The sequence below is a fragment of the Pan troglodytes genome, chromosome 2, assembly GCF_028858775.2.
Source record: "Pan troglodytes isolate AG18354 chromosome 2, NHGRI_mPanTro3-v2.0_pri, whole genome shotgun sequence".
Classification (NCBI taxonomy): domain Eukaryota; kingdom Metazoa; phylum Chordata; class Mammalia; order Primates; family Hominidae; genus Pan; species Pan troglodytes.
Genome location: NC_086015.1, coordinates 110,439,219 through 110,465,967, shown reverse-complemented (window position 1 = coordinate 110,465,967; position 26,749 = coordinate 110,439,219). Strand labels below are relative to the sequence as shown.

Below are 26,749 nucleotides of genomic sequence, written 5' to 3'. Positions count from 1 at the left end.
TTGTCTAGCAGATAATATAGAGGGAAAATAGAACTATCTTCAATAGAGCCCCCTTTGACTTGTAAACTATGATACTCATAATGTTTAGTGCATGGTGTATATTTAGCTTCCTGCCCATCTGGTCTTTTGTTGAGGGACTGAACAATTGGTTTCCATAAGATCCAGTATTAATGAGAGCCCTCATTGTGGTTATTTTTATTACTCTCTTTCTTGAGCAGTTTTTTTTCCAAATGAGAATATTTACTGGGTACAAATGTAATTGCTTCAGAGATTTCCAGAAAAGGTGCTAAATTCGTCCTTATCCCAAAGCTGAATTTTAGTTGATCTTTTTTCCTCACCGACTTTTTCAGTTTTGTTTTTCACCACTTTCAAATAAGAATCAGTTGCATGTTCCAATCCTGGAGGTCTCTGAGTTTCCAAACTCTGAAGAAAGGGGCAAGAAAGGAAGAGTTAGGGATGTTAGAAGAGTTAGAAGAGTTACGAATGTTCCTATGTGCCTTCCATCTGTCTTATACCTGCTGCGTGAGGAGCTGACGCCAACACCCAAAGCCCTGGACAAAGACTTCCTCCACAGTCACTTTCCTCTGACCCACAGGAACCTCCTTGGCTCCTCTCCCTCTTGCCTTCACAGCTTGACTTCCCCTTGTCATCTTGCCCTGTTAGGATCTGGCACCCTCAGAGCTGCTCTGGAAACCCCATAGGGCCTATCTCTGCCACTTGTACTACTCCACTCGCTCTCAGTAATGTGGGTGTGAGGTGCCTCGTCCCCTTGCCTAGCCCTTTCATAACATGGCTGGAAAGTCTTGTATGTGCTGTCCCCAAAACAGATCAGACAATGTTGACCCAGCAGAAGGAGCATGGTCACCTCAGTCCCGGTGGGGGTTGGGGGGTAGGGGGTCGGGGGAGCCAGTGAAGGGGAGGCGCACAGTGAAGGAGGCCTTGGATTTGGAGACAAAACTCATTTTGGGAGCCTGGAAGCTCTCTGGAACTGGACACAAACTCTTGTCTCTGTAGTTTGCTTACCCAGGGAACTTGGGTAAGAGCTAGTGAATAACTCATATATGTATTATATGACCTTAATAAGTAATATTGTTTAGCCTGAGTTTTTGATACAGTTTTCAACTGCATGATGTTCTAACTCTGTCTGAGTTTCACAGAATTATTTCTCCAGAGTAAATTGACTTATTCTTCTGAGCAGAGCCCAGGTAGCCTAGTTATCTTAACTGTGAGGAACTGATAGAGCTGTCTATCTCCTTGGGGGATGTTTAAAAATACATAAAGCAAAATTATATCACCTTAAGAACGTTATGGTGATATAACATTCTTATCACTATGCTTTTAACATGCAGTCAGCCCTGCAAAATTTTCCTCTGCCTTTGAGAATTGAAATAATTATTATAAGTGCAGACAAAACTAGATTTCTCTTGCAGGCAGATTTTTGTGATTGCACCCTGGACTTTCGTTCAGAATTCTTTTCAGTTTCTTAGGAAAGCTAAATGAAATTGCTGCAGTAAGGCCAGAGGGGGGCACCAAATAATCGTGATTGATAGAGTGGTTTGGCTGAGCATTTGCGGGAGGCTCAGGCATCAGGCCTGTGAGCCTCTGTGTCTGTTTTGAGCATTTTGAGCATAAAACATATTGAAGTCTCTTTGTTTACGGAATCGTCGTCAAGCCAGGAGCTGACACCCGAGCTTCAGTGGCCCAAAACATACTCAGCTAATGGGGAAGCAACAGTTGGCAGGTTCTGTGGTTGTAAACATTTTAGAAAAATTTCTTCACTCTTTTTAGCTCCTTCCTTATTTCACTTATCAGAGTTGAATTGTGGGAAGAACTGAGAAACAAACTCTGCCATGCTCTTGGAAGGCGAGAATGCAGAGATGGGTCGTTCTTTCTGAGACAGAGGAATTATTGGCAGTTTTCTAGGATTAATTGTTCTTGATAAATTGCTGAAATATCTATTTGGTCTTCAGGAAACTGGGGAGCATTCAATACCATTTAAAGTGTTTCTGCATTATTGGTTATTTCAGAAAAGTTGGCTTCCTCTGCTGTACTTCCTAAAGCCAGATTTCTAAATTCAATACAACTTTCAAAGCTATTCTACCACAATTGTTGCAATTTATCTAGTATGGAAAAGTAGTGTTTCATGTTTGTTGGTAGTTACTACTCCTTGTGATCTGTGGTTTGCTTAGACGTCCTTATTTATAGTGAATTAACTTAGGGCAGTGGGCAGGGGCCAGGGCAAAGGAGTTGGAATGTCCTCTATTCAATTGAGGAGGGTCTAGGTACGCTTACTTCATTCTTTGTCAGTACATGATGGATTCTAAGTCTTCTTGCAAAATACGTGTGAACACAAAAGTGATTAATTATGATCATGTCAAATTTGAAACTGATTTAAGTCCTGAACTATAATCTGTCACCTCAGTTTTCCTTTTAGACTTTTTGTATGGTTTAGGAATATTTCAAAAGTGTCCTTTGACCATCTCTTTTCATAAAGTAAAATCTGTGATCATGGGGTTACATGACAAGTAAATTGATGCACACAGAACAATGCTGACTCAGGGAGACAGAGGCTGTGAGGGTTCTTATAAATGCTGACCCCTTCATATGCCGACATGTTCACTTAGTGTTTACGAACTTGAGCTCCGGAGCCAGACTACTTGGGTACTTGGGTAGGAATGTAGGCCCTACCACTTATTATCTATATGACTTTGGCAAGTTAGTGAGCTTCTGTGTGCCTCAGTTTCCTCATCCATAAAGTGGAGTAATGGTAGTATCATAGAGTTAGCCTGAGAATTAGATGAGTTATTATATGTAAAGCAGTTAGAATAGAACCTGGTGTATACTACTTCATAAGTACATGCTAAATAAATATTTTAGGTCAGGCAGGGTGGCTCATGCCTGGAATTCTAGCACTTTGGGAGGCCGAGGTGGGTGGATTGTCTGAGCTCAGGAGTTCAAGACCAGCCTGGGCAAAATGGTGAAACCCAGTCTCTACTAAAATACAAAAAATTAGCCGGGCGTGGTTGTGTGCGTCTGTAATCCCAGCTACTTGGGAGGCTGAGGCACCAGAACTGCTTGAACCCAGGAGGTGGAGGTTGCAGTGAGCCAAGATCATACTACTACATTCCAGCCTGGGTGAGATTACTAGACTCTGTCTCAAAAAAAATAAAACAAATTTTAAAAGTGATATAAAAACTATTATGTCAGTCCTATAGAATTTTTCCAGAGAAATTTACCATCAGGTGATTTTTATATGGGCATATATTGACTTAGTTGTTTCCTGTGCCTAGCTTCCTGGCTGGTATCTTAGGACCCTGCTGTTCTTTTATGCCTATAGAAACCTTTGGCAGGGCGCGGTGGCTCGCGCCTGTAATCCGAGCACTTTGGGGGGCCAAGGCGGGCGGATCACGAGGTCAGGAGATCAAGACCATGCTGGCTAACACAGTGATACCCCATCTCTACTAAACACACACACACACACACACACACACACACTCACACGCACGCAAATTAACCGGGCGTGGTGGCGGGTGCCTGTGGTACCAGCTACTCAGGAGGCTGAGGCAGGAGAATTGAGTGAACCTGGGAGGCGGAGCTTGCAGTGAGCTGAGATTGTGCCACTGCACTCCAACCTGGGCAACAGAACGAGACTTCGTCTCCAAAAAAAAAAAAAAAAAAAGAAAGAAAGAAACTTTTAAGAGACAAGAAATAGAACAATCAAAATCTTGTACAAAGATCATATTACAACCGACTCTTCAACATAATTTATTTAACAAACATTCATATAGCACTTACTATGTGCCACACACTGTTTTAAACACTGTACAAATATTAACTCATTTAATCCTCATTATAACAGAATACTTGTTGAATTTCAATTAAGTGATGTGGGAAAATCCTCTAGCCTGGTGTCTGACATGATAATCCTTTAATAAATATTTGTTGAAGGAATGAATACCTGTGAGTGACTCAATCAATCAGTCTATCTTGTTTGGCTAATAAAAAAAGCAAATAATATACCAGGATGTTTTATTAAGTGGCCTAATGTGTTCTCAGAAACTGGAAACAATTGAGACTCTTTATCCACAGCTGTATTCAGTTTGTACTGAAGGGACTAAAGTGGCCTAAATGTGCCTGTTCCTTTCTGAATATTAAGTCACTTGCTATTTTGATATTAAGCTTAGATGTTTAGATGTCGTAGAATTGGTGAAGTCTTGGTGACTTGTAGGCTGTTACATTCAACTTATATTGAATATCTCAGTGTACCATTCTAAATTTCCATTTTTATCTTTATTTTGGATTTTGAGCAGACAGTATTATGATTCTGTTTAAGACATGAAGACATGCCAATTTTCCTACACTCTTTCAATTGCATTCTTTTGTTTTAATCTTGGAAAACATATTTGCATCATATTTCTTAATTTGTCACAGCCTGAGAAGTGACATTATTGAATGACAGTAGGAGCTTGAATATTGTGCTTTGAAATGCCATTGAGGATACCATTATTCATGTGACAGCCCTGAGAAGATTAGCAAATAACTACTTAACATTTTATAATGCTTTATCATCATAAAAATCCACATATTAAACTTGAGGAATAAATTACTTAAAAATATATCATTTCTATTCAAACACCATTTGGAAAAACGAGAGATAAATGCCAGTTTTTAATGAAGCTACAATAAATGTTTTTATTCACCATGTTATTGCTCCAGTCAATTATAGATTATTTTTATAATCACTAAATTAGCTGCATTTAGCCTTAAACCTACTTGTTGAAACACAGTTAACATGGTAGAAGAGAACCAATGTAATAACAGTCTAAGACTTCAATAGTCTCTGTGCCTGTCTCTCTTTTCTCTTCCTTTCTAGGTACTAGTTGAAATGATCTCTTCCTAATCTATGACAAGTATCTGGGAATGTGGAATTTAATTTAATTATTATTATTATTTTTTGAGATGGAGTCTCGCACTGTCACCCAGGCTGGAGTGCAGTGGCGCGGTCTTGGCCCACTGCAACCTCTGCCTCCTGGGTTCAAGCAATTCTCCTGCGCCCACCACCATGCCCAGCTAATTTTTTTTATTTTTCATAGAGATGGAGTTTCACCGTGTTAGCCAGGATGGTCTTGATCTCCTGACCTCGTGATCCGCCTGCCTTGGCCTCCCAAAGTGCTGGGATTACAGGTGTGAGTCACCACGCCCGGTGGAATTTAGTTTTTAAAAATGAAAGTGTTGAGATGTGGTACTGAAGGGCACGTGGAAAAGAGTGGGTAACTTTCCACGAGGAGCTCAGGTCCCTTTGGTGGCTATGAAGAAGTGGAGAGGAAAAATCAAAACTGTAAACTCTTATCTCTGAAATTAAATATTGTTGATACTGCCAGAGTAGACATGGGATTGTGGGCAATTCCTGGTTTCAGGGAAGTCAACAAATCTTCTGAAGTTACAATGTAGTTAAAAATAACAGTTGAGGAGTGGGATTGCCCTGTGCCTCATCCAGTGGTCAGAGATGTAAAGTGGGTTGAAGTTTATAAATTGACAGTCAATAAAATCTGCCCCAACCCAGGCAAGTAACTGGCAGGCTTGAAGCCTGAGAAGAAGCTATTTAAGTAAACCCTAAAAATTCTAGTGCAATTTGACACCCTTGTTTCAGTATAGCTCTGGGATAGAGGCAGAGGGGTGGTCTCCTGACTGCATGGTGGAGGTTTTTGATGGGATGAGGGGCAGAGTGATGAAAAGATGACATTATTGGTAAGTCCAGATTTCAGTTGTGAACTGATACTTCAAGTTTTGGTAGTACTGACAGTGGACAGCCCCTCAATAGGATGAACAGGTTTCTGATAGGGACTGTGTCACCTTCTAGCTTTAAATAAGACATCTGAATTCTGTCTCCAGAGATAAGAGGCACAGACTGTTGGTCTTAGATACTAGGATTCTGGGATATTACAGAATGGTAGTATGGGGTGGGCTGTCTGGAAGAAAGATACTGGACTTGTTTAGTTTGGTTATAAGCTTGTCCATGTCAGTATTTAATAAACATTCAGGTGGCTCAACAAATTTTGTGGAAAAAATATTGCATGACAGTAGGAGCTTGAATATTGTGCTTTGAAATACCATTGAGGATATCATTATTCATGTGACAGTCTGTGGAGTAGGAGCCTTAAGTTCAGATTACCCATCCGTATATCCACTCCCACACATATATATTCAAACATGCCGTAAATTCTCATTTACTCCCTTCTGCCTCTTTTCCTTCCAGAATGAAGCAATCTCTTGACAAATGTGCCCCCTCCTCGCCCTCACCCCTCACACCCATATTAAGTCAGATTGGTCCCCTCAGCATCCCTGAACTTGCCTTGTTCATCATCATCCTAAAATACTTCTCATGCTATTTCTCTTACCTGGTTGTTCTCAGCTTTCTCTTTTTGCCTCTGCGAATATTATCCATTCTTTAAAGTTGAATGACCCTTCTTTGGCTACTTTTCCAAGCTTGTGCCCTTTCTACAACTTCATCTGTCTTAATAGATTGAAAACTTCTTCAGAGTAAGGGCCACATCTTTGTTTTCTTCTTTGCTATATTCTGTGTACTGTACCACACTCTGGTGATGTGTGACTATAAGCCAGGTAATGAAAAATCCTGATTTTTGCAAAAAGGAAAATTTTGCTTAATCTGCTTTGTATTCTCTAAATAAACTTAGCCACTGCCTTCACAAATTACAAATTGCTTCTGATAAGTTCATTTTTAAAAATGGTATCAAAAGTCCCCTTTTGTTTTGTTTTACATTTATCCCCTTGAAATTCTCCTTGACCGTAATCATGGTCAAAGACTTGAAATAGTTGGAAGTTTCCTCAGGTGGACAAAGGTGCTGAGATTAGATGTTCTAAAACATAACTTCAGTCATTAAGGCCATAATCTGAATTAAGTTTCCTAGTAAATTACTGAAGAATGCTTATTTAAGTCTTCTGATCACTGTACCTTGTATGTATCAAGATATCGTTTTGTATCCCATGAATATGTACAATTATTATTTGTCAATTAAATAAAAATTTTTAAACACACATAAAAATAAAGTTATCTGAAAGCTATTCATCTAAAACTGATCCAATTAGACAGATGTATCACTGCAAGCTACAGTGCTCAAATTTATGATATTAATAGTGAAATAATTTACTGTTACAATATATTTAAGCTCCCTGGAACCTTAATGTCAACCATATTGTTAGGCACACATAGTAGGTTCTCAATAAATATTTGGTGGAAAATTTATGTATTTTAATGTATGTATATTTGAGTGAGCTATTTCTGTTTTTGGTGTCCTGTCCTGATTTATAGTGAAATCTCTCAGTCTAGATTATTTTGGCACATTGCCAAACATAATGTAGTGAAATAGAAAATTCTGTTCATACTAATTTATGACCAAATCTAAAACCTCTTTGAAATTAGTAGAGGTGCCTTTGTCTTCACAGAGCTTGGAAGACAATGAACTATTTTTCACAGAGATTATATTTAGTTATTTTCTTTTTGTAACTGTATTTTGGCACAAACTGACAAACAACTACATCAGCATTATCATCTTTATCCTGTATTCACGAACATTTAAATTAAATTAGTATTCTTTAGGTTACATATGACATAACTTAAAATTTTTTCTGGATAAATGGTTATTTTTACAGTTGCATTATGGACTTTGGCATTATTCAAAGAATACATAATTTAAATTCTGACAAGCTTTTAAAACATTTTCTTCTAAGCAATGCCTGAAAATTAGTCTTTTCTTTCCCTTTTTAGACTGGGGCTGTGGCTGAGATGTCACATGGGAGATAGGATCACAAATTTCTGTTGTATCTGGATGGAGATCAGCAGGAGGATCTATGGGTGAGAAGAAGCACAGTTACAGATGGATTCTAGAGCCTGCTTGCTGACACAGGCTTGCAACTGTGGACTTTTTAAGCTTAGTTTTTAATCTGCTATCAGCTAGCATAATACCATAAATGCATGAGAAACTAAGTATTCAGTCTTAAGAGAAATGCTACCTTGACCTGACCCTTTCTCCAAATAAATTGACAAAATATCTCATCGTCTAGGATGCCAGACAGAAATACCAGTTGCAATGTTTTTGTTGCATAAAGTTTATTCTAATTTAAATTAGTGGCATATAAAGTCATCATCTTGCTTGAACAAACATCTTATTAAATTGAGCATGTCTCTTATCCCATGAAATGAAATTAATTTTGAGATAGTTATTTTTCAGTTGGAAATTTATTGAGTTGATAGAAAACAAGTTATATAGTCTTCCAAAGAATATGTTACATCCATTTGCATTTTGTTTTTCTTCAGCAATGTTTGGTTTTTAGAAAATCTTGCAAGTTAAATATACTAATGTAGAAATTGAAAGAAAATAATCAGAGATAGAGCAATAAATTTGCAAATAAAGATTATTCTTAAAACAAATGTTCACCATAGTTATATTTATGTAAAAAATCCCAAACTACCCAAGTCTTCAAGTAATAAAGACACTGTTAAAAAACTGTTACCTTTCCATTTATGGATTATTAGGTAGACTTTAAAAATATTTTAAAAGATGTTTTAAAGGGCTATGCCATTTTCCCTAATGTAAAAACAAAGTAAAACACCATGACGAACCCCCAGAAAACCAACCTGTATATTCAATGTACCAACCAATTGCATATACACTAGAATTTTTGTTTGTAAATAGATGAGTGTGCATAAGACAATATGTTAAAGTACAGACACTTCCTACCTAATACAGATTGAGTTCTTACTATGTATTCAGTTCCCACTATACTCTAGGCTCTTGGCTAAGCACTTTAAGGGCCTTATCACATTTAATACTCACAGGAGCACAATGAGATTGTTCTGGGCAAGCCAGAAAATCACACTGTCAGAAACTGATTTGCTGGGTGAATACTTTCAGATCATTTTGAAGTTGAAAATCACAGGCAAACACTTTGAAGCCATGTCAGTTGTGTATTGGAAGGAATTAAACATGCAAATGTAATGAGTGCAATAGATTTTAAGAATCTGTTTTTTCGGAGGTGATGCAGTAATTGCTGTGGTTGGGACTGTCTCTTGAAGTGGAAACTAGACAAGTGGGTTTAGACATTAAAATTCCTAACAGTGGTTTGCTCCCTCTGTAGCCTTGGATAGAGCACCTGTCCCTTAACACATTAGAGCTCCCATAAAATAAACTGCTTTACCCCAGCTAAAAGGAACCGTCTCTTTGATGGAACTTGAGCTACAGTCATGGTGATTTTCCACTAGGTACTTCAAAGAGGACATCCTCTCCTGAAGAACAGAAGAACCTGAAATGTTTGGAGCCTAAGGTTTCTAGGATCTTCTTTTGCCAGTCTTCCCCATTTATTGCCCTCCTCCCATCAACCACACTGACAGTTGAAGGGTTAAAGAGTGGTGTTGCATGAGGGTTTGCACTAGGGAGTCCATTTTCTCCTAAGAATTATTATATTACATTATGTTGCCAAGACATACAAATGAAGAGTAACTGGTTTTAATACATAGAAGAATCAGGCTTGTTTTGCTTCTTTAATAATAATACATAAAAATTGGTGGCAATTTATTTTTGCATGTGAGGAAAATAAAACGCAGAGAAGACTGTAATTTCCCTAAAGTCACACATCTACTGCATGAGAGACAGAGTCAGAATTTCAACGCAGGTCTGTCTGGCTTCAAAGACCTTGGTTATTTCAGTAGTGGGACCATAGATCATATTTCTTCCTTTAAAAAATATTTCCTCTGTATTTTTCTAAATCTTAGATGATGATATTGCTTTTATAATTAAGCAATACATGTTATGAAAATAGAAATAAAATATTTTTATGTAAGCTGAAGAAATGAGAAAAGAGATTTTTCCTGTTAAGGAAAAACAAGTTCCTGTTCTTCTTTTCTATTGTAGACTGTTTGCTGTGATTGCACCTGCCATCTTATGCAGAAATGACCTGAAGACAGATTGAAACAACGTGTTCTACAGCCTGAAAATATCTACCTTGACTTACAGTTTTATTAATGCTGGTGTGATCAGACTGGACAAAAATTAGCATATGTTATTAACTAATCTAATTCAAATGCCAATTCTTAATAGAAACACAAAACAATAAAAGCAATTCAGAAAATATTTACTATTTGATTTCTTCAAGCTCCAAACAGGCTTGTGCTTAGCTGTAGAAACTTGAATATATACAAATCTACATGGATAGAATTCTTAGTCTTCTTTGGGCCAGGTGTGTTAGCCCCTTGGGAAAGGATAAAGTTTTGGAATATATTTTTATTCATGAACCTGCTCTCTTTAAGACTTCTGAGGAAAAAAGCTGCTGGGCAGATGAGTAGAATATGTTACTACTGTTCTGACATGTCTACCCATCAAAACTAGCTGATACAGTACACTTTAATGACCCTTCTATAGTCAAAACTGACATTGACATTGACATTAACAGAAAAGATTTGGGACAAAGAACTGTGTTCATGCAGCAAATCAGCCTCAAACTTCACCACAAGCTGCACATTTTATGCTACTGTATTCTGCTTAAGCACATATTTGTATTTATGTAAATTGAATGATCCTTTAATACTTAAGGACTTTATTCTGGGTGAGTTAGAATCACACTGTTTTGGCAGGAAAACTCTTTGATAGGAAAAACTGTATGGCTTGATAATTTAAGAGCTAAAAGTAGCCAAATCAGGAACTACTGAAATTCTTCAGTATCTGTTAGAATATCTCCTGTTTGAGCCATGTTTGTAAATGATGTTCAAAGGCATTTCAAAAGCATGTAAATTAAAAAAACAATTCATTTGATTCTGCTATGGTTTAAATATATATATATCCCTCCAAAATTCATATGTTGGAACTTAAACCCCAAGGTGATGGTGTTAAGAGGTGAGGGCTTTGGGAGTTATTATAATTAGGCCAGGAGGGCTCTGTCCTCATGAATGGCATTAATGCCATTATAAAGGAGACTTCAGAAAGCTGCCTGGCGTTTTTCTATCTCTTCTGCCCTGTAAGTACACGCATTCATCCCTTTTGCCCTCCCACCTTTTGCCATGTGAAGATGCAGTAACATGCAGGCACCATCTTGGAGGCAAGAGCACAGCTCTCACCAGACACTGAATCTACCTGCACCTTGATCTTGGACTTCCCAACATCCAACTATGAGAAATACATTTTTATTATTTATAAATTACCCAATCTTAGTGTTTTGTTATAGCAGTACAAACAAACAGAGACAGATTTTGACAGTCATATAAAACCTCAAGTACTTTGTAAAAAGAAAATATAAATGTTGAATGATTGAAGAACGTGAAAGACTGGACAGTGAGAAAACATGGGGGTAGGGGTTGTAGAAGTGGAGTGGTATTCAGAGACATAACTAATTTAAGCTATCTCTAGGACAGGGTTAAATAACAGAAAAATCAAATGGGCCTCTGACTGGTAGTGTGTTTTGTTTGGGTACTAAGGGGTAGAGTTGTATTAGTCCATTTTCATGCAGCTAATAAAGACATACCCGAGATTGAGTAATTAATTAAGAAAAAAGAGGTTTAACGGACTCACAGTTCCACATGGCTGGGGAGGCTTCACAATCACAGTGGAAGGTGAAAAGCATGTCTTACATGGTGGCAGGCAAGAGGGAATGAGAGCCAAGTGAAAGCAGAAACCCCTTATAAAACCATCAGATCCTGTGAGGCTTATTCACTACCACAAGAACAGTATGGAGGAACCACCTCCATGATTTAATTATCTCCCACCAGGTCCCTCCCACAACACGTGGGAATTATGGGAGCTACAGTTCAAGAGGAGATTTGGGTGGGGACACAGCCAAACCATATCAAGAGTGTTCAGCTTTAAAGAGTGCCTGAGAGTATGGGTCCAGGAGTTTGGACATCCACAGCTATTGTGACTCTTGGCATAAATTGATAACTTTCAAAATTAAAAGAATTCATCTTAAACTATTAGTTCCTCTGAAATTCCAGCAAAATACTCAGGTTTGAGAATTTCTGACCACTGCCTATTAGCTTTAGGTCAATAACTAGAAGATAATTAGGCTAAGAGCTCTATCAGTTATTTTATATTTGGGGTGATAAATGTCAATATTTACATGTATGATTTAGGTGCTTTTGTGTGGATCTTTGCATTGTGGCAAATTGAGGAAACCTAGATATTTGGAATGATTGATTTGGACTGCTAGACGGAGCCTTCCCTGTTTTTCACCACAAAAATATTGGTTATTTCCATGGCCTCAGTATCCCAGGAAAAAGTGAATGAAATAGCTAAAGGGAAAACTCCTAGGTAATTACTTCTGTTGATTATTTAATCTTAGTAAATATAATATTTGATAGAGATTTTAACTGATCAAGGAGAGAAAATATTTTTTGTTCTGTATGAATGCAACCTGATAATTCTACCAAAGCAAGAGTGGAATAAAAATCTTTCCACTGACACAGATTGTGGTGGATATGGGATGTAGTACAACAGAAAAGAAAAACACAGCCTCACAATATAGATAATGCATAGCTGAGAGAAACTTTCCTAGGTAATAAGCATTTGCAGCTAAGATTTCCTAGGGTGTTTTGGAAGAAAACAACTGCCACAGAAATGCAGTTGGGAAAGACTATGTTGAAATTTTGAATTTTGCCATGTGTAAAAAGGGAACAAATATTATTTGTGAATTGTACTGAAAACATGGATATAAAGAAGTGATCATTGGGGGGTGGAGGAGGAGCTAGCCGGGCCAGGGGGCAGCTGCACAGTCTCCAGGATCCCCAGGCCTGGAGTGGGGTCCGTGCATGGCCGGCTGGCTCTGCCCCACGGCCAGTGCTGAGCAGGCCTCCCTTGGGCCAGCCCGATGTGACTGAGCCCAGCAGACCCTGAGCAAGGAGCAGGTCCATCGCGGAGCCAGAGGGCAGGAGGAACATGACATCACGGAAATGGTTTCACCCAAATATCACTGGTGTGGAGGCAGAAAACCTACTGTTGACAAGAGGAGTTGATGGCAGTTTTTCGGCAAGGCCTAGTAAAAGTAACCCTGGAGACATCACACTTTCTGTTAGAAGAAATGGAACTGTCACCCACACCAAGATTCAGAACACTGGTGATTGCTATGACCTGTATGGAGGGGAGAAGTTTGCCACTTTGGCTGAGTTGGTCCAGTATTACATGGAACATCATGGGCAATTAAAAGAGAAGAATGGAGATGTTATTGAGCTTAAAAATCCTCTGAACTGTGCAGATCCTACTTCTCAAAGGTGGTTTCATGGACACCTCTCTGGAAAAGAAGCAGAGAAATTGTTAACTGAAAAAGGAAAACATAGTAGCTTTCTTGTACGAGAGAGCCAGAGCCACCCTGGAGATTTTGTTCTCTCCGTGTGCACCGGTGATGACAAAGGAGAGAGCAATGACGGCAAGTCTAAAGTGACTCATGTCATGATTCACTGTCAGGAACTGAAATACGATGTTGGTGGAGGAGAACGGTTTGATGCTTTGACAGATCTTGTGGAACATTAGAAGAAGAATCCTATGGTGGAAACACTGGGTACAGTACTACAACTCAAGCAGCCCCTTAACACGACTTGTACAAATGCTGCTGAAATAGAAAGCAGAGTTCGAGAACTAAGCAAATTAGCTGAGACCACAGATAAAGTCAGACAAGGCTTTTGGGAAGAATTTGAGACACTGCAACAACAGGAGTGCAAACTTCTCTACAGCCAAAAAGAGGGTCGAAGGCAAGAAAACAAAACCAAAAATAGATATAAAGGCTGGGTGCGGTAGCTCACGCCTTGTAATCCCAGCACTTTGGGAGGCCAAGGCGGGCGGATCACAAGGTCAGGAGATCGAGACCACCCTGGCCAACATGGTGAAACCCCCTCTCTACTAAAAATACAAAAATTAGCCGGGCGTGGTGGCACACCCCTGTAATCCCAGCTACTAGGGAGGCTGAGGCAGGAGAATGGTGTGAACCCGGGAGTCAGTGGTTGCAGTGAGCCAAGATCACCACTGCACTCCAGCCTGGGCGACTGAGTGAGACTCCGTCTCAAAAAAAAAAAAAAAAAGATATAAAAACAAAACATCCTGCCCTTTGATCATAGGGTTGTCCTACACAATGGTGATCCCAGTGAGGCTGTTTCAGATTACATCAATGCAGATATTATCGTGCCTGAATTTGAAACCAAGTGCAACAATTTGAAGCCCAAAAAGAGTTACATTGCCACACAAGGCTGCCTGCAAAACACTGTGAACGACTTTTGGAGGATAGTGTTCCAAGAAAACTCCCAGGTGATTGTCATGACAACGAAAGAAGTGGAGAGAGGAAAGAGTAAACGTGTCAAATACTGGCCTGATGAGTATGCTCTAAAAGAATATGGCATCGTGCATGTTAGGAACGTCAAAGAAAGCACCACTCATGACTATAAGCTAAGAAAACTTAAACTTTCAAAGATTGGACAAGGGAATATGGAGAGAATGGTCTGGCAATACCACTTGTGGACCTGGCTGTACCACGGAGTGCCCTGCGACCCCAAGGGCATGCTGCACTTCCTGGACGAAGTGCACCATAAGCAGGAGAGCATCATGGATGCAGGGCTGGTCGTGGTGCACTGCAGTGCTGGCATTGGCCAGACAGGGACGTTCATTGTGATTGATATTCTTATTGACATCATCAGAGAGAAAGGTGTTGACTGCGAAATTGACGTTCCCAAAACCATCCAGATGGTGCGGTCTCAGAGGTCAGAGATGGTCCAGACAGAAGCACAGTACCGATTTATCTATACGGTGGTCCAGCATCATATTGAAACACTACAGCGCAGGATTGAGGAAAAGCAGAAAAGCAAGAGCAAAGGGCACGAATATACAAATATTAAGTATTCTCTAGTGGACCAGACGAGTGGGGATCAGAGCCCCCTCCTGCCTTATACTCCAATGCCACCCTGTGCAGAAATGAGAGAAGAAGTGCCAGAGTCTATGAAAACGTGGGCCTGATGCAACAGCAGAAACATTTAAGATGAGAAAACCTGCCAAAACTTCAGCACAGAAATAGATGTGGACTTTCACCCTCTCCCTAAAAAGATCAAGAGCAGACACAATAAAGTTTATGTGAAGACAGAATTTGGATTTGGAAGGCTTGCATTGTGGTTGACTACCTTTTGATAAGCAAAATTTGAAATCATTTAAAAACCACTGTATTTTAACTCAACAATACCTGCTTCCCAATTACTCATTTCCTCAGATAAGAAGAAATCATCTCTACAATGTAGACAACGTTGTATTTTATAGAATTTTGTTTTAAATTGAGGAAGCAGTTAAATTGTGTGCTATATTTTGCAGATTATGGGGATTCAAATTCTAGTTATAGGTTTTTGTTTTGTTTTTTTTTTTCTTTTTATAACCTTAACCAGTTTAATTTTTTTTTCATTGTGGGGCAAGGTAAGAAGAAATGATTTGGGAAAATTAAGTAACAACATCCTAGAAAAGTGAGAACAATCTCATTTACCATCATGTATCCAGTAGTGGATAATTCATTTTGATGGCTTCTACTTTTGGCTAAATGAGAATTAAGCCAGTGCCTGAGACTGCCAGAAGCTTACTGGTCTACCTTTGCATTAGCATTAAGGAGTCATAGAAAAAGAATCATGGATATTTATGAATTAAGATAAGAGGTGTGGCTTTTTTTTTTTTTTTTTCAGCTGATGACCAATTACAGTCCAGCTGTTGACTGAGAAGGTTGTGGTGGGAAAACATTTACCATATTTTCTTTGCATTTGAGTAATTGTCTTGTACTTAGAAAAAAGGCACCTATGAATGACCAGTGTTTTTGGTTGTCAAATGTTGCTCACAAACTTACCCCAAAAGTTTAGTGGCTTAAAACAATCCCACCCCCAACTGTTCTTCAATCTGAGCAGGGCTCAGCTGGGCCGTTCTTCTGCCAGCCTGCAGGTGGCCACTCAATGTGGTCAGCAGGTTGACGGAGAGACTGGGTTGGCTGGGGTTCTCTCTTGGCCTGCAGTCCTGAGTCTCTCCTTCTCTGTGTAGTCTCTTTCAGTGGCCTGACTGGCAGGGTAACTAGACCTCTCACATGCAGTTCAGAGCTCTCAAGAGCTCAAAAGCAGAAGGGGCCAGGCCTTCTGAAGACTTAAGTCCAGAATTGTTGCAGCATCCCTTCTACTGCCCTCTATTGATGATGACGATGATGATGATTTTTTCTAAACAGAAGAGAGCTGGAGTATGCCTCTACTTATTAAACAAGTCACGAACCCAGCCCAGATTCAAGAAAAGGGTGTGAAGTGGAGGTGCAGTTAATTGGGGGGCCACTAGTCTAACAGGTGGTCACAACCAGTGCCATGGAAAACCAAGGATATTAGCAAAAATAGAAGTGCTAGTGACCTTGGGAAGCCAAAGCCGCTTACAGTAGTTGGGACAAGCTGAAAGTCAGACTAAGAAATAAGGAGAGGTCCTTCAAGAAGCTTCCTGAATGATTTCTGCTAGCCCTGAGCCTATTTCTGGAACCAGCACTTGGGGAAACTGATCCTGTGAGAATGGATGTGTTTAGGGACACAGGGCTTTTGAAAGCAGCACCACCCCACTGGGCCACCTCTAGACTTGGGAATGTGACGTTTTCTTAATGCCACTGGTTTTCAGTCAGGCCACAGTGAGAAGAAACAGCCCTAACAGGCCTCCAGCCAGGTTGAAAGAGCTCATTTTTGTTTTAGCCAACCGGTAAGATTTTCTAATGTTCTACCTTAAGTGCCTTCTCCAAAGACATCCCTCTTTTGCTCATATGTTGAATCATCATTCAGTATATTTCAGTTAAAATACCATTGGTTGACTTTTGTAACGGTAATAAAATGCTGTGGCATCTTGGCCGTGAAAAAAAAAAAAGAAGTGATCATTACAATAGATATTTGTGGACAATATCATTGGTGTCAAATGCAGACAAGGTTTGCAGATGAAAAAAAAATTAGATGACAAACCAAACCTGAGGCCAAACAGAGTAGTGCTAGGTCATTTCCTTGGCTTCCCTAATTCCCCAGGAGGGAAGAGCTGGGTGCTAATCAACTAATACCAATAAACTGCTCTTCCTTTGCCCCTAATTTTTGATTGTTCTATAGGTGAGCAGAAGAGGGTGAGTGTGTTTGAGGGTGAGTGAAGGTCAAGTTTCCGTATCTGCAACAAAGCATCTGTTGTTCAAAATCTCCCCTTGCATTCTAAGAAGGGTGGACCCTGAAGGCGCACTTTTATTTGCTGAGGTGGATGGTGAGTGAGGATACAAACTGGGGAAGTTAAGTATCTACTACATTGCTTCATTTAATGAAAGTGGATTGAGAGGTTGGGGAAGGTAGTTCCGATAGCAGTGAGTTGGCTACAGATGTGGAGAAGAGTTTTAAGCAACTGAAGTGGGAGAGGAAATTAGGGGCAAAGGAAGAGCAGTTTAAAGCAGAGCATTTCTGATGTCTTCCTAGGTAGTTAAAACTCGCTTTTTCATTTCCACATAGACACTTCAACCAAAGTGACTTCTATTTTTGGAGTGGTGTGTGTGTGTGTGTATGTGTTTAGATAGGACATATTGAAACTGCATCCTTGTCTGGGATACCTGAAGTTCGTTGTCTCCTGGCAGGGAAATCGAGGATGTGGACACACAGGAAGTGAGTTTAAGAGTGGAGGTTTGGCCGGGCTCGGTGGCTCACGCCTGTAATCCCAGCACTTTGGGAGGCTGAGGCAGGCAGAATACCTGAGGTCAGGAGTTTGAGACCAGCCTGGCCAACATGGTGAAACCCCGTCTGTACTAAAAATACAAAAATTAGCCGGGGGTGATGGCAGGCGCCTGTAATCCCAGCTACTCGGGAGGCTGAGGCAGGAGAATCGCTTGAACCCAAGAGGTGAAGGTTGCAGTGAGCCAAGATTGTGCCATTGCACTCCAGCCTGGGGCACAAGAGCAAGATTTCGACTCAAAAAAAAAAAAAAAAAAAAAGGTGGAGGTTTAATAGGTGAAAAAAAGAAAAGAGAATAACTCTCTCTCCTGCAGAGAGAGAGAGGGGTTCCAAAGTGGGTCTTCTGGTTTTATGGTCAAATGCATGAGGTTTTATAGATGAGCTTGAGGAGGCGGTGTCTGATTTACATAGGGCCCAAAGATTGGTTGGACCAGGTGTGGCATTTACATAGTGTGTGAAGAAGCTGGTCACCCCACCCTAATCTTTTATTATGCAGATGGGTTTTCTACCTGGCCAGCGCCATGTTGTCTGTTCCTTACTGTACATGTGGTTGACAAAAGGGAAAATGGAGCTGCTATACTGAACATGCCTAGCCCCCAGGTAGCCTTTTCCTATTGGTACAGCTGCCAGCATTTACCTATGGAAGCTTTTCACTTGCTTATCTGTGCTTGCAGCTTGATTTTTCAGGCTGCTTTTTGTTAGAAAAGAAATGATTTTGGGGCTGCTTTTTATTAGAAGGAAATCTTACCAAGGATTCTCTTACCCTCACTAACTAACTTCCTAAATAATTTCTTTCTAGCTCCTATATCAATACCAGGTCTGACTTCAAGGCACATTTGGGAGGAGACGAGGGAAGCCCAGTGAGGCCAGTCTCATTTGAATTACAAGTGAATAAATTGTGCAATTATTATTCTATAATCTATCATGTATATTTAATCATATGATAGATTATAGAATCATTATTTATCTTCGTTTATCTTTATAGAATACTTATTTAATCCCCACCCCTCTCAGAGGTTATTATACAAAAGTAACTAAGTTGGAATATGTGCTGACAATTGCAGTCAAGATTCTGTGGCTAGAGAGTAGAGGGAGTAATAGAGGTTTTTATAGAATGATTCCAGACAAACTTTCATTTCTGTTGACATGAGCTTGACATAATATATGCCTACAAGTTATCATTATTTGTAGATTAATAGGACAGTTTATAAGCTTCTTATCAATTTTAGTCAAGATATAATTCTTTATCCAACTAATGAGGGATTGTTAGCACATAAATAACATTCCAAGAGTGTGTTTTGTCCATTTCAGTAAGTCAAATACTTATTCAATTGGTGACAAAAGCAAGATCTAAATTCACGAGCACTTTATGTCCTTCCTCAGTTGAAGGTATAACAGGAAGTAAATTAAGGTTCTATATAATTTATTGGATTTTTAAAAGCTTTGTGCACTTTTCCTAAAAATGCCTTGAGGCATTAACAATAAAATTAACTTAAGCATCTGCATCTACTTATAGCCATAATGATATATTCAAATGGAAATCAAGAGCATGCAAATCAAGCAGTATGCTGTTACCCTTAGAATATTGAAGGGTGCATTAAAGATATATAGTTATTTTAATAAGCAAGGATGAAAACCTTTCGTGTGTCCTCTTTTTATACATTCTGTACTTCTCTTGATCGAGCAGCAAAACAAACAAACAAACAAAACCACCAAAAAACCAAAACCCCTCAAAACTAATAGAAGCTAGGGTTCAGGGGCTCTACTTGAATGTGAATATCCAAGTCTTTTCTTCTGTGTCTGTGCCCTGCCATAGCCCCTCCTCCCTCACTCTGTGCTGGGGATGGCTCTGCTTCTTGCACACACCAGCCATCCTCCATCGTAGAGCTATGCTGGTCACACACACCTTACCTGAGTGCTTGCTGCCAGAGAGCGGCATGCATCATTGTTCTAGAAAGTGGTCTTTCTAGTAGATTGCTAGAGGGCCCTTTACCTTTATGATTTATTTATAAAACAAAATTCTAAAATGTAAGAAGGAGTAGAAATATACAGCATAACTCATGTGGGGAATAAAAGAAGCTTTGAAATTTTTTTCTAACTGATTTTATCTTGCATTGTGATCTCTTTTGTGCTAATGAGGTAAAAACTTAAACTTGACAATTAAAGATAGTCAAGTCTCTACTGGTGAAAACAGCCTCTTTAGATAAATATTCAAGCTGTTCAAAGTTCAAACTCCCTCTCAGAGCTATTTCTTTTCATACAAGTGATAGCCCTGCCCTCCCTCTCTTCCTTCCCTGGGTGGCAGGTGGGTGCAGGAGGAGACTTAAGTGTTGTTACAGTGGTGGGTGGGAACTAGAAGCCTGGACACTGGAACGGGCACGAGTCCACTGAGTCCTCATCACCAATGTGTCCTGTCCTGCTTGTTTGTGGGGAGAGACCTTGGTCTCACTGCCTTTATCGCTGACATATCTGGTGCCCGGCATGAATAATGCAGTGGGCTCTAAATTGCTGGACTCTTCCTGATGATGTCTTCCCTCTCCACCTCTGCTTTCACTGATGCTCTGGATCCCTGAGGTTTGGCTGTGACTCTCATTTAGCCCCAGCTTGACAGTCGGCCATTCTGCTCACATTCTCAGCATCACTTCTCTATCTGTGCTTATCTGCCAGGCCAACTCACTATCCTGCAACCTCAGCTATTCCCTCTGGGATAGAGGACACTGAGGGGTTACTTGCATGTCACACTGAGGACCTGCAGAACTCAAGGTACCATCTCAGGCCCTCTCTCTGTCTAAGCCTGTCATGAGCTATTTCATTTCAACATAGTCACTCCAGGTTGGCAAGGGTGATTTGAGGGGTTGCCTTTCAGAGTTCCAGTGGCATTTGGCTTTCCCTTTAAACTTGAGTATATCTATTACTCTTCTTGACCCTGATCTATAGGTCTTTGTAGTCTCTCCTCTCCACTGCTGTTTTCCTCTTATTTTTCCCTGTGAAGAAGGAGCCATTTATCTATGGGAAATATAAAGGGAAAAAAAGAAAAAGGTGATCAATTCCCTGTAATCTTTAGTCAAACACACATCTCAGTCCCAGCTCTCCAGGGTTTGTTGTGTGCTGTGACATCAGCTCCTTTGATGACTGCAAGTGCAGATGCACAGCCAGTGGCTGTGTTAGCAGGTAATTGGTAGAGAGAAGAGAAGCCACAGAGAGCATGCTAGGAGGATCTGTCACAAAAATTGTAGTCAATAACTTCAGAGTGTCAGCAACAGGAATGCAAGACAGTTGTCATCTAGAAGTATGGATTTGTTTTCACTAACTCTATTCATCTCCTCAGTTGAGAAATGAACTAAATCAGTGACTTTTTTGCTTCTTGTGTTTAACCCCTCATGGAAAGAGTAGAATAGGCACCAATAATTTTATTTTTACTGTATTCTTACATAGCAACTATGTTAGTTTGCTAGGGCTGTCATACCAAACCCCACAGACTGGATGGCCAAAACAACAGGCATTTATTTTCTCAGAGCTCTGGAGGCTGGAAGTCCAAGATCAAGGTTGGGGTAGGTTTGGTTTCTTCCGAGGCTTCTATTCCTGGCTTGCAGAGGAACCCCTTGTTACTGTGTGCATGGCCTTCTGTGGGCACTCATCCCTTGTGTCTGACTTCTTAGGAAGATACAAGTCATATTGGATTAGGGCCCCACCCTAACAGCCTCGTTTAAACTTAATCACCTCTTTAGAAACCTCATCTCCAAATATGGTTACCTTCTGAGGTACTGGGAGTTGAGATTGCAACATATGAACTTACAGCAGGAAAACAATTTGGCCCATAATAGCAATGGCATTCTAAGGAATTTCGGTACTTTTAAATTATAACCATTACTGAAACAAATGTTAATACCATCCCTGCTTTTCAGATCATGAGACACAAGAATAGGGAATGGTTACATCAGAGGTTTCAAAGCTCAGGGGAGAAAGTGAGAACTTAATTCAGTTCTCCTAGAATGAATGGGATATAGGCTCCTGCATTTTAAATTTTCTTCTTTTAATTACACAAAAGTACTTTAATATGTGATTGGTGGGGAGATTTCAAACTATCCAGAAAAATATAGCATCATTGTCTTTCTGACTTTATATTCACTCTTTCTGACTTTATAGTCACTCTTTCTTTGTCCCAGAGATTAATATTTTAGTAACTATTCTTTCTGATAAAAAATAATATTCATACATAAATATAATGTGCAGGTTTGAAAATTTTAATTTTGTTTTTCGGGTACGGGGTAGTGCTATATGTACTGTTGTTTGGCTGGCTTTGTTCCACTTAACCTGATGATTGAGAGTTCTTTCTACGTTAGTATAAGGCAAAGTTTCTCAGCCTTGGCACGACTGACATTTGGGGCTAATTTTTTGTTGGGAGGGTGCTGTCCTGTGCATTGTAAGGTGTTTAGCAGCATGCCTGGCCTCCATTCACTAGATGCCAGTAGCACTCATCCCTCTGCCAGTCGTGCCAACCAAAAATGTCTCCAGATACTCATTGCCAAATGTCCACTGGTGGGCAAAACTGCTCCCAGTTGAAAACTACTGGTATAAAGAGATTTCTCTAATTTTTAAAAATTGCTGCATATCCAGTGCATGGATCACACCATAGTTTACTTTACAATCTTCCTATTAATGGAAATTTGAGATATTTCCATTTTGTTACCATTAGGAGCAATCCTGCATTAACCATCCTTACATATGACTCTTTGTTATATGTACTAACCACCTTAGATTAAAGTAGATCGCCAGAAATTCAGTTGCTGGGTCAAGGAAAAGGCATATTTTATATTTTAATAGATGCTATGAAATTATCCTTCAAAAGCTTCGTACAATTTGGATTTCCTGAAATGAGTGCCCATTTCTTCACAACCTTGCCAACGCTGAATAATATCAAATCTTCTAATTTTGTTAGTGTGACTGAAAATGTGTATCTTGTTATATTTCTGTAATTACTAGAACTTAAGCATCTGTGTACTTGTGTTTCTGTTTTTGTGCCTTGTTTGTCTTTCTTGCCCCAGCCATTTTTATGAGTGGTTTGATTTGTAGGAATTCTTCATATGTATTCTGGCTCCAAATCTTCCTGTTACTGCATGCATTGCAAATGTTTTTCTCCCAATCTGTTGCTTATTTTCTAACTTTGTTAACACAGCCTTTTATGATCAGGAATTTAAATGTTTACAGTTAAGCATTTGAAACTTATTTAAGACAGCCTTCCAAACTTCTCTTATATAATGCTTTATAGTTTTATTCCTCTTGATGGATTTTTAGCATGCTTCACTTTTTATCATTTAGTTCTTTCACCCATCTATAATCTATTTTTAAGACTTTTTTTTGACAGGAGTTTTAGGTTCACAGCGAAGTTTTCCATTTATCCCCTATCCCGACACATGCATAGCCTCCCTTTTTATGAACATTCCCCACTGAGGTGGTACATTTGTTGTCATTGATAAACCTACACTGACACATGATCACCCTGAGTCTATAGTTTACATTAGGGTTCACTCTTGATGTTGTACATTCTGTGGGTTTGGATAAGTGTATAATGTCATGTACCATCACTATAGTATCACACAGGGCATTTTCACTGCCCCCAAATCCTCTGTGTTCCACCTATTCATCCCTCTCCCCATCCCCAATCCCTGGCAATCACTGATCTTTTTACTGTCTTCATAGTTTTGCCTTTTCCAGATGTGATATAGTTGAAATCACACAGTGTGCAGCCTTTTCAGATTGCTTTCTTTCACCTAATAATGTGCATTTAGCTTTCCTCCCTGTATTTTCATGACTTGATAGTTCATTTCTTTTTATCACTGAGTAATATTCCACTGTCTGCATGTACTACATTTTATTTATCCATTCACTGGCAGCAGGACATCTTGGTTACTCTACTAATCACCTTAGATTAAAATAGATTGCCAGAAATTGAGTTGCTGGGTCAAGGAAAATGCATATTTTGTATTTTAATAGCTGCTTATGAAATTAACCTTCAAAAGCTTCGTACAATTTGGATTTCCTGAAATGAGTGCTCATTTCTTCACAACCTTGCCAATGCTGAAAGTTTTGAAAATTATATATTAAGTTACTGCAATCATCCAGGTGTATATTTTTGTGTGGACATGTTTTCAACTCCTTAGACTAACTATGAAGGTACATGCTTGATTGCTGAATCTTATGGTAAGAGTATGTTTAGTTTTGTAAGAAACTGCCAAATTCTTTTCCAAAGTGGTTGTACCATTTCACATTTCCACCAACAATGAATGAGAGTTCCTGTTGTTCCACATCCTTGCCAGCATTTGATGGTGTTAATATTCTAGATTTTGGTCATTTTAATAGATTTGTAGTTGTATCTCATTGTTTTAATTTGCATTCCTCTGATGACATATGATGTGGAACATATTTTTCATATGCTTATTTGCCATCTGTATATGCTTTTTGGTGAGGTGAATGCCAATGCCTTTGGCCTATTTTTTAATTGGGGTGTTTATTTTCTTATTGCTGAGTATTAAGTGTTCTTTGGATTTTTTGGACAAGATCACTTTATTAGATGTATCTTTTGCAAATATTTTCTACCACACTGTGGCTTTTCTTCTAAGTCTTTTGATATTATATTTTGCAGAGCAGAAGTTTTTAATTTTAATGAAGTACAGCTATCAGTTATTTCTTTCATTAATGATGACTTTGGTGTTCAACATAGTTAAAAAGTCATTGCCATACCTAAGGTCATCTAGGTTTTCTTTTATGTTACCCTCTAGAAGTTTTTGGTTTTGCACTTTACCTAGTACCATGATCCATTTTAAGTTAATTTTCATGAAGGGTGTAAGATCTGCATGTAGATTTATTTTTTTTTTTACAAGGGATGTCCAATTTTTCCTGTACCGCTTGCAGGACTGTCTTTGCCAGTTGAAAAGACTGTCTTTGCTCCATTGCATTGCCTTTGCTCCTTTGTCAAAGATCAGTTGACTATATTTATGTGGGTCTATTTCTGGGTTCTCCATTCCCTTTAATTGGTCTATTTGTCTCTTCTTTTACTAATACCACACTGTTTTGATTACTGTAGCTTGATAGTAAGTCTTGAAGTCGGGTAATGTCAGTTCTCCAACTTCGTTCTTTTCCTTCAATATTGTGTTGCCTATTCCGGGTCTTTTACCTCTCCATATAAACCCTAGAATCAGTTTGTTGTTATCTACAAAATAACTTGGTGGGATTTTGTTTGGGATTGTGTTGAATCTATAGATCAAGTTGGGAAAAACTGATATAATGACAATATTGAGTCTTTCTAGCCACGAATATGGACTATCTCTTCATTTATTTAGTTCTTCTTTATTTTGTTCATCAGAGTTTTGTAGTTTTTCTTATGTAGCTCTGGTTTTCTTAGATTTTCTTAGATTTAGAGCTAAGTATTTTACTTATTTGGGTGGTAATGTAAATAATATTGTGATTTTAATTTCAACTCCAATTGTTTATGTCTGGTATGTATGAAAGTGATTGACTTTTGTATCTTAACCTTGTATCTGCAATCTTGCTATAATCACTTATTAGTTCCAAAGTTTTTGTGGATTATTTTGGGTTTTCTACATAAAGAATCATATTATCTGATAACAAAGATGGTTTTATTTCTTCCATCTCCATATGTATACCTTTTGTTTCCTTTTCATGACTTATTGTATTAACTAGAACTTCTAGTACAATGTTGAAAAGGAATGATGAGAAGGGACATCCTTGTCTTGGTCCTGATCTTAGTGAGAAAGCTTCGAGTTTTTCACCATTAAGTATGATGTCATGCGTAGGTTGCTTGTAGATTTTTTAAATCAAGTAGTGGAAGTTCCCCTTCGTTCTTAGTTTACTGGCATGTTTTAGTTATGAATGGATGTTGGATTTTGTCAAATGCTTTTTCTGTATCTCTTGATAAAATCATGTGATTTTTGTTTTTTAGGCTACTGATGTGATAGATTACATTAATTGATTTTTGAGTTTTGAATCTGCCTTGCATACCTTTTATATTCACTGCAGATTAATTAAACTTTGTACTCAGGAAGGAGAACAATGAAAAAGGTAGAAAGGGTCTGAAAGAATATAGCCTTGCATACCTGATATAAATCCCTATAATTTATTTTTTATAAATGGTTTCATATAGGAATTTTTTTTTCCACTTCTAACTCAAGCATTTGTATAAACACATTTGAAGCTGTTTGACCAATCTTCATATAGGTTGCTTTGTCTAACACAAATATGATGATAAAAAACAAATACAATTTGCATTTCTATTCATATTAAGATTATTTATAGATCTCCTATCTCTCCTTTACATAGAGAATTTGTGGCACTTAGGACAGGTGATTTTCTAACTGCTGCCTTCATTATTCCTACTGGCTGCCTGGCTAAAAGTGGATGGAACAGAGGTCTACCTGAGTAAGGAAGAGAAGAGCAGAATTCTGATTATTTGTAGCTAATGGTTGTTTTGCAGAAAGCAGGATCATCATCCACATGAGGTCTTTGAATTTCTTTTTCATTTTGCTGTTGCCAATCCTCTTTATTTATACCATCCAAGACCTAAATTTTCTCTTTCAATCCCGTTGTTGGTTAGTCTGGCTGGGTCCAAACAAGATCACCACATATTGAAGGACCTGTTGTTCTTGGATTGCAAAACCATGAGGATGACCAGGTGAGGAGGGTGGGGTGCAGGAGGCTCTAGGAGGCAAAGATCTGAAAGGGGCTGCTGTAAAGGTAGCAGCCCAGAGCCTGAAGCTGTAGCAGAGATGGAACAAATCTGTGCATTCCCTACACTTCATCACCAATTCCACCCCCACACTGGATGAGTTCAAACCCTTTTATATTCACTGCAGATTAATTAAACTTGGTACTCAGGAAAGAGAACAATGAAAGAAGTAGAAAGGGTCTGAAAGAATATAGCACAAGTGATATTGTATATGAATTAGAACAAAATAAAAATGTAAGTGGGAGGTGATGTCTGTTTCCTTCTCTCTGACCTCATCTCCT

At 39.0% G+C, this 26,749-nt stretch overlaps 1 pseudogene; it reads left to right on the top strand.

Annotated features, from left to right (window-relative positions):
* LOC460978 (tyrosine-protein phosphatase non-receptor type 11-like) overlaps positions 1-25,313 on the top strand; it is a 145,816-nt pseudogene extending 120,503 nt beyond the window's left edge.
* The last annotated feature ends 1,436 nt before the right edge of the window (positions 25,314-26,749 follow it).